At 42.4% G+C, this 7528-nt stretch overlaps 1 protein-coding gene across 1 annotated transcript in view; it reads right to left on the reverse strand.

The window, feature by feature from the left end:
• Window positions 1-4937, reverse strand: part of Clnk (cytokine dependent hematopoietic cell linker) — a 168372-nt gene extending 163435 nt beyond the window's left edge. The window contains exon 1 of the mRNA XM_037209001.1: window positions 4761-4937. The gene's annotated coding sequence lies outside the window, so the exon portion shown is untranslated. The remainder of the gene's footprint in view (window positions 1-4760) is intronic.
• Window positions 4938-7528: the final 2591 nt, after the last annotated feature.

The following is a 7528-nucleotide window of genomic DNA, read 5'->3' on the forward strand; positions in this document are numbered from 1 at the left end:
CCAGGTGGCCGTACAAGCCACAGTGCCAGAGTGGTGTGCTGGCTTGAGCTCCATCAGTGCCAAGTGTCCTAGTCCTGGGGGAAGTGAGTCTCTGGCAATCAGAGCTGATGAAAAGATGCCAATCACTAGGGTGTCTATGGTGGTTCACCCTCTCAGAGATGGTGATGGGCTTGGGGCTAGCCTTAACTTCATCTGAAAATAAGTTCATCAGAGAATGTAGACAAATCACAAGCAAATGGTATTGAAATCCAAACACAGTGAATTACCATTTCTTGTGTTCAGGCATTTGGAAAGCAAAATTTTGATTATTACCAAAAACATTTAAAACATATACTTTGCAAATACCAGTGGCCTACATCTAATGGCTGTTTTTTTTTTTCCTTTCTTGAAATAGGGTTTCTCTGTGTAACAGTTTTGCTGTCCTAGAACTCACTCTGTAGTCCAGGCTGGCCTCCAACTCACAGAGACCTACCTGCCTCGGCCTCCAGAGTGCTGAGATTTATGGTGTGCACTACAACTGCCAGGCCTAAGAGTTCATTATAATAAAAATTTTTTATGTATGTTTGTATATGTGAATATAGTTCTCTGATTTCACCATGTGATTACCAGGGATCGAACTCAGGTCTTTAGGTTTGAAGGTAAGCACCTTTACCTGCTGAACAACCTCTTGGATCCTATATCTGGGAATTCCAAAGCCATTGTTTAGTTTCACAGAAAGTAATGATAAGGGCCCATCACCTCAATAGATGGGGAGGGAGAGGTTTTTTCTTAGAGATATATATGTAGCACCATGGATATGGTAACTAATGTGCTGTGTGTTTCACAGTCACCAACAGAGGGAGTGTCAACTGCTCTAGCCACAAAAGCAAGGACTAGGGGTGGTTTTAATTAGTCAACATTGTTTTATATTAAGTGTTCTCTCTCTCTCTTTCTTTCTGTGTGTATGCAGGCGTCAGAAGCTGATTTTATATGTCATCCCCAGTTGCTCTTCACTTTATGTTTTGGGATCAGGTCTCTCACTGACTCAGGAGCTCATTAGATTCAGGAAGGTTAGTAGCCAACAAGCCCCGGGGATCCTGCTGTCTCTGCCTCTCCAACACTGGGATTTCATACATACTCTGCCACATCTGGCTTGTCTCCAGCTGTTACTTGGGTGCTGCAGATCTGTTTCTCACACTTGTGTGGCAAACACAAACTAAGCCACCTCCTTAGCCCATCCACATTGTATTCATGAATCACAGTGTTGCTTTTTTACTGTATAAGTATACAAAAACTATATTTTGTTATCAGTTTTTAGTTAAAAGTTAAATAAATGCTTAAGTTATGGATGACTACGGCCCTGGATGCAGCCAGTGGGGCCTCAGTACTAGGTACAAGACAGAAGCTTGGAACTTGGGTAGACCTGGGTATTATCTCTGACTCATGTATGAAGTGGACAGTACATGGAGCATGTCAGACCCGTGGTGTTTTCTTGAATGAAGTAAGATAAATACACCCAATAAAACATGGGGACTAGGGAGTGGTCATTGTCTGAGGTACAACATACCGTCACACGGCTGTCTAAATTGCTGATATTTGGAAGACAGGACAGGGCAGGGCTGGGGATTTGGCTGTTTGGAAGAGTACTTGCTTAGCATGCAGAAGTCCCTGGGTTTGATCTCTAGTACCACAGAAAACTGGGTGTGTGGCTCTTGCCTAAAATCTCAGCACTGGGAAGGTAAGTCAGAAGTTCAAGGTCATTCTTGGTGGTCTTGTAAGGTGGAAGCCAGACTGTACTACACCATCTCTCTGATAATTTAATTCCTTGGATACGTATTGTCTCTCTTGCTGGGATGGTGGGCCTGGCTGAGTGAACATTGGCAGAATTCTGCCCCTGATAGAACTTGGCAGTTGATGTGGTGAAGGATGTGACTGTTTTATGTATGTAGCAATATTCTGAACAGAATATTTCCAGTTCACACTCTGTTATCCTGTCTTTGAACTTGGGCATGATACAGTGTGGCTGCCATTAACGCACTTGCTGGGAGTTATTCTCTTCTTTGTCAGACACCATGGCTAAGTTTGCTCTCAACTTCATAGGAACCTACCAAGTGTTAGAATGACAAACCACCAGTAGCATATAAGTGAAGATCAGAGAGGCTAATCCACTTACCCAAAGGCATATAAACACATGCTAGAGTTATGCCCAGTTTGGGGGTGGGAATCTCAGAGTCCTTTCTATTTTCAGTTTACCTTGCTGTTCACCCAAATAAACTTCTTGAGATTTCAGTTCTAGCATCTTTTGCTGTTGTAATATTCACCCTTCATACTTCATTAATTTGTTAAGATCACGAAACAAGAACACAGGTACTCAAAGGTTCCATACCAGGTTATGGAACTTTGGTATATTATTATTCTCTGATGAGTTTTTTTTAATGAAATATTTGTACATTGATATACATTAATAAATTCCATGGTAGTTGTGGAATGTTTATGAATGGAGTTGGATCTGATTTGGTATCAGGAAAGGGAGTGGAAGAGAAAAAAGGAAATGTTTATTGAATATTAATAATTATGAGTATGCACAAAGTGTCAAGTATGTGTAATATTTCACTTAATATGAATAATGTCAAGACTAAATAATTGTTAATCTGGGTCTTTGCTGATGTTGCCCCACTATAAAGATGAAGAATTGGACTGGAGAGATGGGTCAATAGCTGAAAGCGATTGCCATGGAAGTACATGGGCCTTTGTTCAAATCCCCAGAACTCAGAAGCAGTGACTAACTATAATCCTAGTACTTGTAGGGGGAGACCAGAGACGAGAGAATCTCCTAAAACTTCTGGGACAGCTAACAATGCATGGCAGCAACAAACAACCAAGACACTGCCTCAAACAAAGTTGGAAGATGATGACCAAAATACTCGTTTGTCTTCTAACCTCCACATACATGCCATGACCTGCTCACACACACAAACACACACACACACACACACACACACACACACACACACACACGCGCGCGCGCGCGCGCGCGCGCGCGAGAGAGAGAGAGAGAGAGAGAGAGAGAGAAGAGGAGAGGGAGGGGAGAGGGAGAGGAGAGGAGAGGGAGAGGGAGAGGGAGAGGGAGAGGGAGAGGGAGAGGGAGAGGGAGAGGGAGAGGGAGAGGGAGAGGGAGAGGGAGAGGGAGAGGGAGAGAGAGAGAGAGAGACAGAGAGAGAGAGAGAGAGAGAGAGAGAGAGAGAGAGAGAGAGAGAGAGAGAGAGAGAGAATCTAAGAATTCAAGAGTTGACGATCAGAGATGAACATAGTGTAAAACTGGCAGAGTGGCAGAGTTAAGACCTTGAGCCACTCACTCAGCATCAAATTCTACAGTTGTTCCATAGGCAACACCAGACTCAATTAAAGCAAACCAGAAATGGGTTCCCCCAATTTTTAGGCCACAGCTGACCAAATGGAACTGAAAGTGATAGCCCTTGGCTTTACAATGGCCTTGTTCACAAAGTCATCTGAGAGGGCATCTTTGGGGACGGGGGAACAGAAGTATCATCATGAAGACATCTGGGCTCAGAGAAGAATCCGGGAATGGATTCAAGGACACAGTCCACAAAGCTACAGACAGACCGCTCACTTTCCACTAAAGCCACTTGGATGAAAATGTTTAGGTTTGAATTCTCTCTACTGAATTCCTTGCTGTGTGAACAGCCTTGACCATGCTCCTTGGACCACACAAGCTTCCATCTGTGAACCAGGAAACAAGATTCCTAAGGTTCAAGACTGGTGGGGGAGTTAAGTGAGTTAGTGCAGGAAGCATGGCTGGCTGGAGCCTGAGTTAAATCAATGCATCCTGCCTTCATGCCTCTCTGGGGTGCATTTATGTGAGGCCTCTGGGAGGGTTTCTAAAGATTTCTATGTGGTGGCTCCAATTAGCCAGAGCCACCATTGTCTTCCTGGTGTTCAAATGACCATTCCCTGTAGTTTGTCTGAGCCCTGAAATCAAAGGACACCATTTCAGAGGGAGTGGGCCTGTGCTACAATTTAGATAGAGGCTTAGCTAAATGACACTCATAAAGACCATAAAATAAGTATCAATAAATTCTATTCATATTTATCTTCTTAAACCAGCATCTCCACCTTCATGACAATTCCCGTTTTTTCTCTCATTGTAGTTTGTTGTCACTACCTTCTGAGTAAAACCTGGAGGAGATGCCTCCAGGCACCGTTGGAGAATAAGCGTTTTATCCTTGCTTTATCTAACCCACACTCCTCTGTCTTGGGAAAAGAGGGTGTCAGCCTCACCCTAAAGCCTACATCTTCTGCAACAAAGCCAAAAGAAAACCGTATTAACTTAGAAAACACAAAAGTATATTTCCTCAGGGCTGAAGGAGTTAGCTTCTCCTTTGAATGGCTCCCTTGGCTGAGGCTGTCTTTCTAGGGGCTGCTCTTATGGAGGCTATAAAACCTGCAACAGACCATCTCTTGTCTTTAGCAGCATAGGCTGAGGGGGTGGGTTCCAAGCTTCAGGAAGAATAGTCTGAAAACTCTTAGTCTTACATTTTTGTGGGTAGCCATCTGGACTCCTTTCCCAATAAAATGAAGGAGTCTTTAAAGCTGGGCTGAAGGAGCTGGTTCCATTTTGCTCATTTGATGCAATATGGAAGGTCCCAGCTCTCATGTCAGGAAAACGTTTTCTTTAAATGGATAAAACTCTTTCTAATGACCACTGTGACAGTGAGGACCATGAGACACATGTTAAGACAGGGCTGTCCTGTTTAGTTTACCTGGTTAGCCTGCGTTCAGTCAAGGGCTCAGCGTTGAGATGGCTGGATCCTGGAAGGGGACTCCATGGTCGCATCCTGGAGAATTCAGGAACCAGGTAACATGCAAGATAGGCGTTGAAAATGTTCTGTCTGCTCAGTGGAGTCCTACAGCAGAGACCTCCTTATATGTACCTGTTAGTTTTGGTTTTCTGAGAAATGCAGCCACAGAGCTGGGCAGTCTGGCTCTGTAGCACGTCAGACTTCCTCTTTGTGAGTTGTAGTGCTAGCCTTGAAGGTGTGGAGGCTGAGGTTCTACTACTCATAGCTGATATTAAGTCATGCAGATTCTTGTGCAGCCCTTCACAATAATCAGAACCCGTGACAGAAGTCTGCTGAGTAACTGCAAGCATAAAATTGAGCTTTGCCTATTGGACATGAACTGTCTTGTGACTGAGTGTTGCCATGACTCCCTAAGACCCCCAGACACATGGACCCCTCAGGGATTCTTCAGAAACTACCAAGACTCAGAAGAGAAATGGTTGGCTCCTATTCTTGTTGTGTTTGCTGTTGGCTATGAGATCTTGGGCCCCTTGCCATTCATTTCATAGATAATTCTCATAACTATTATAATAATTCTCATGATTTCAGAATTATTATAAAGATGAGCAAAATAATGTAAAGCCATGTAGCATATTTGGAGCACATATTAAATACCCAATAGATTTTAATTACTTTCTTCCTTAACCTTAGTCCATTTAAGCTGACCTTGTTGAGAGCCCATTATTGTGGTCCTTGATGATTTCCTGTTATTTAAATTGATTTTATTGATGTTGAATTTTATGATAAATTTCTAAATTATTTAAAATAAATTCTAGGAAGGTTATTTTTACTTTCTTTTTGGAAGGTGTTAACTCTGGTTTTGACTTAATGAAGGAAACACTAAAATAAGCACCCATGGAGTGTTAATTATGAGCCAAACTTTGCTCTAAGCAGCCTTAGGTATCAGCCTACTTAATTTGCCAATAAAATGAGGTGAACATCTTTATTTCATTTTGCAATTGTGAAAACTGAAGCTTAGAGAAATACAAGCAATTCATTCACTTTATCAATGAGCCTTTATTACACCTGAGGCTTAAAACAAGGTATGTGCATGGGTTTACTGTCATGTAGGTTAGGTCAGTCAGTCAGTTAATTTGGTCTTGATATGTTTAAGTTTGTTAGGGTTTGCCCACCAGAGTCTCACAAAGAGTAGTGGCTTCAATAGGAAAAATGAATTGTCTCCCAGTTCTGGAAGCTGGAAGTTCAAGATCAGGGTGTCAGCATCCTTGGTTTCTTCCTGGGCACGTTGAGCGGGAGATGTGTATCTTGCATCTTCTAAGCCTGTAGATGACTGTCTTTCTTTTCACACAGCATCCTCTCTTCTCTGCATCTGTTCCAATTTCCCTTTTATTTATTTATTTTTTTTGGTTTTTTGAGACACAGGGTTTCTCTGTGTAGCTTTGCGCCTTTCCTGGAACTCACTTGGTAGCCCAGGCTGGCCTCGAACTCACAGAGATCCTCCTGGCTCTGCCTCCTGAGTGCTGGGATTAAAGGCGTGCGCCACCACCGCCCGGCCCAGTTTCCCTTTCTTAAAGGAACCAGTCAATCTGGGTCAGGACTTATACTATGACCTCATTTTAAATGTATGTCTGTAAAAACCTTATCTCTATATAGGTCACATTTTGATATACTAGGGGTTAGGACTACTGCATATGAAATTTGAAAGAAGTTCTTCAACCATAAGATGGATCTGGACTGATAGTTGCAGAGTACCTGGATGACCAAAGATGGCCACATCTATGCATTTGCTAAAGGGAAAGAAATCAGCCCAGCACCCCAGTTCTCCACACTGCCCCTGGTCCCTCTGCAGGCTGTCCAAGGCTCATTTCCCGGGGTTTGAGGCTCTTTGCATACAAGAGAGAGGAAGCCACACACACGTCTTTCTTAAATCTGTGTTCTCATTCTATTTGTTCTGGTCTCATTGGCAAGGCAAGTCTCCTTCCTGGTCTGTTTCATCCAGAATGAGTATGGAGACAGTTTCTCAAGAGGCTGATGTAGAAAAGTAAGTTATAATGGAAAAGCTCATGCTCATATTTAGTTTTCAGGATGTTGAGAAGCCAAGTCCCACATAAAAGCCCCTTGTTTTCTAGGGAAGAATTAAAGATCATTTGAAAGAGTGAGAAGATGGTTATACGTGATGTTTATTGCTTTTTATTTAAATGGAAAAATAATTCATTATCTATTAAATACTTATTCTCAGAGCTTTATTCACTGCAGTTTGGGGGTTGAATAGGAAGCAGAATAAGAAGTTCAAGATCATTTTTACAATGTGAGTTTCAGCCACACTGGGCTACATGAAACACTGTCTCAAAAACTAGGGAACAATTATTATCAACCAAGCACATTATTAGATGCAAAAACACCATTGGGTTAAAGATACACCTGCTATTTATCTCTCATAGCTAACTTTTCAGAGGGGGCAAAAATGAACAAACTTTACAGAGGTAGAACTACTGATTTCAATCAACACAGTGAGTTGGGCCTGCTTTGACATTCATTTGTTCACTGGTGATTGGCCTCTTCTTCTTACTTGGGCTAGGTAGAGACCCAAAGGTAAAAAAGAAAACTTATTGCTTCTCATGGGGGATAGCAGGCAGAGAGGTATTGAATAAGAAGGTACCAAACATGATGGCTTTTTTGAGATAGGATGACAGAGGTTCTCACATCTGTAACAGGCAAAGTATCCCACA

This window comes from Peromyscus leucopus, chromosome 10 (assembly GCF_004664715.2).
Source record: "Peromyscus leucopus breed LL Stock chromosome 10, UCI_PerLeu_2.1, whole genome shotgun sequence".
Lineage (NCBI taxonomy): Eukaryota > Metazoa > Chordata > Mammalia > Rodentia > Cricetidae > Peromyscus > Peromyscus leucopus.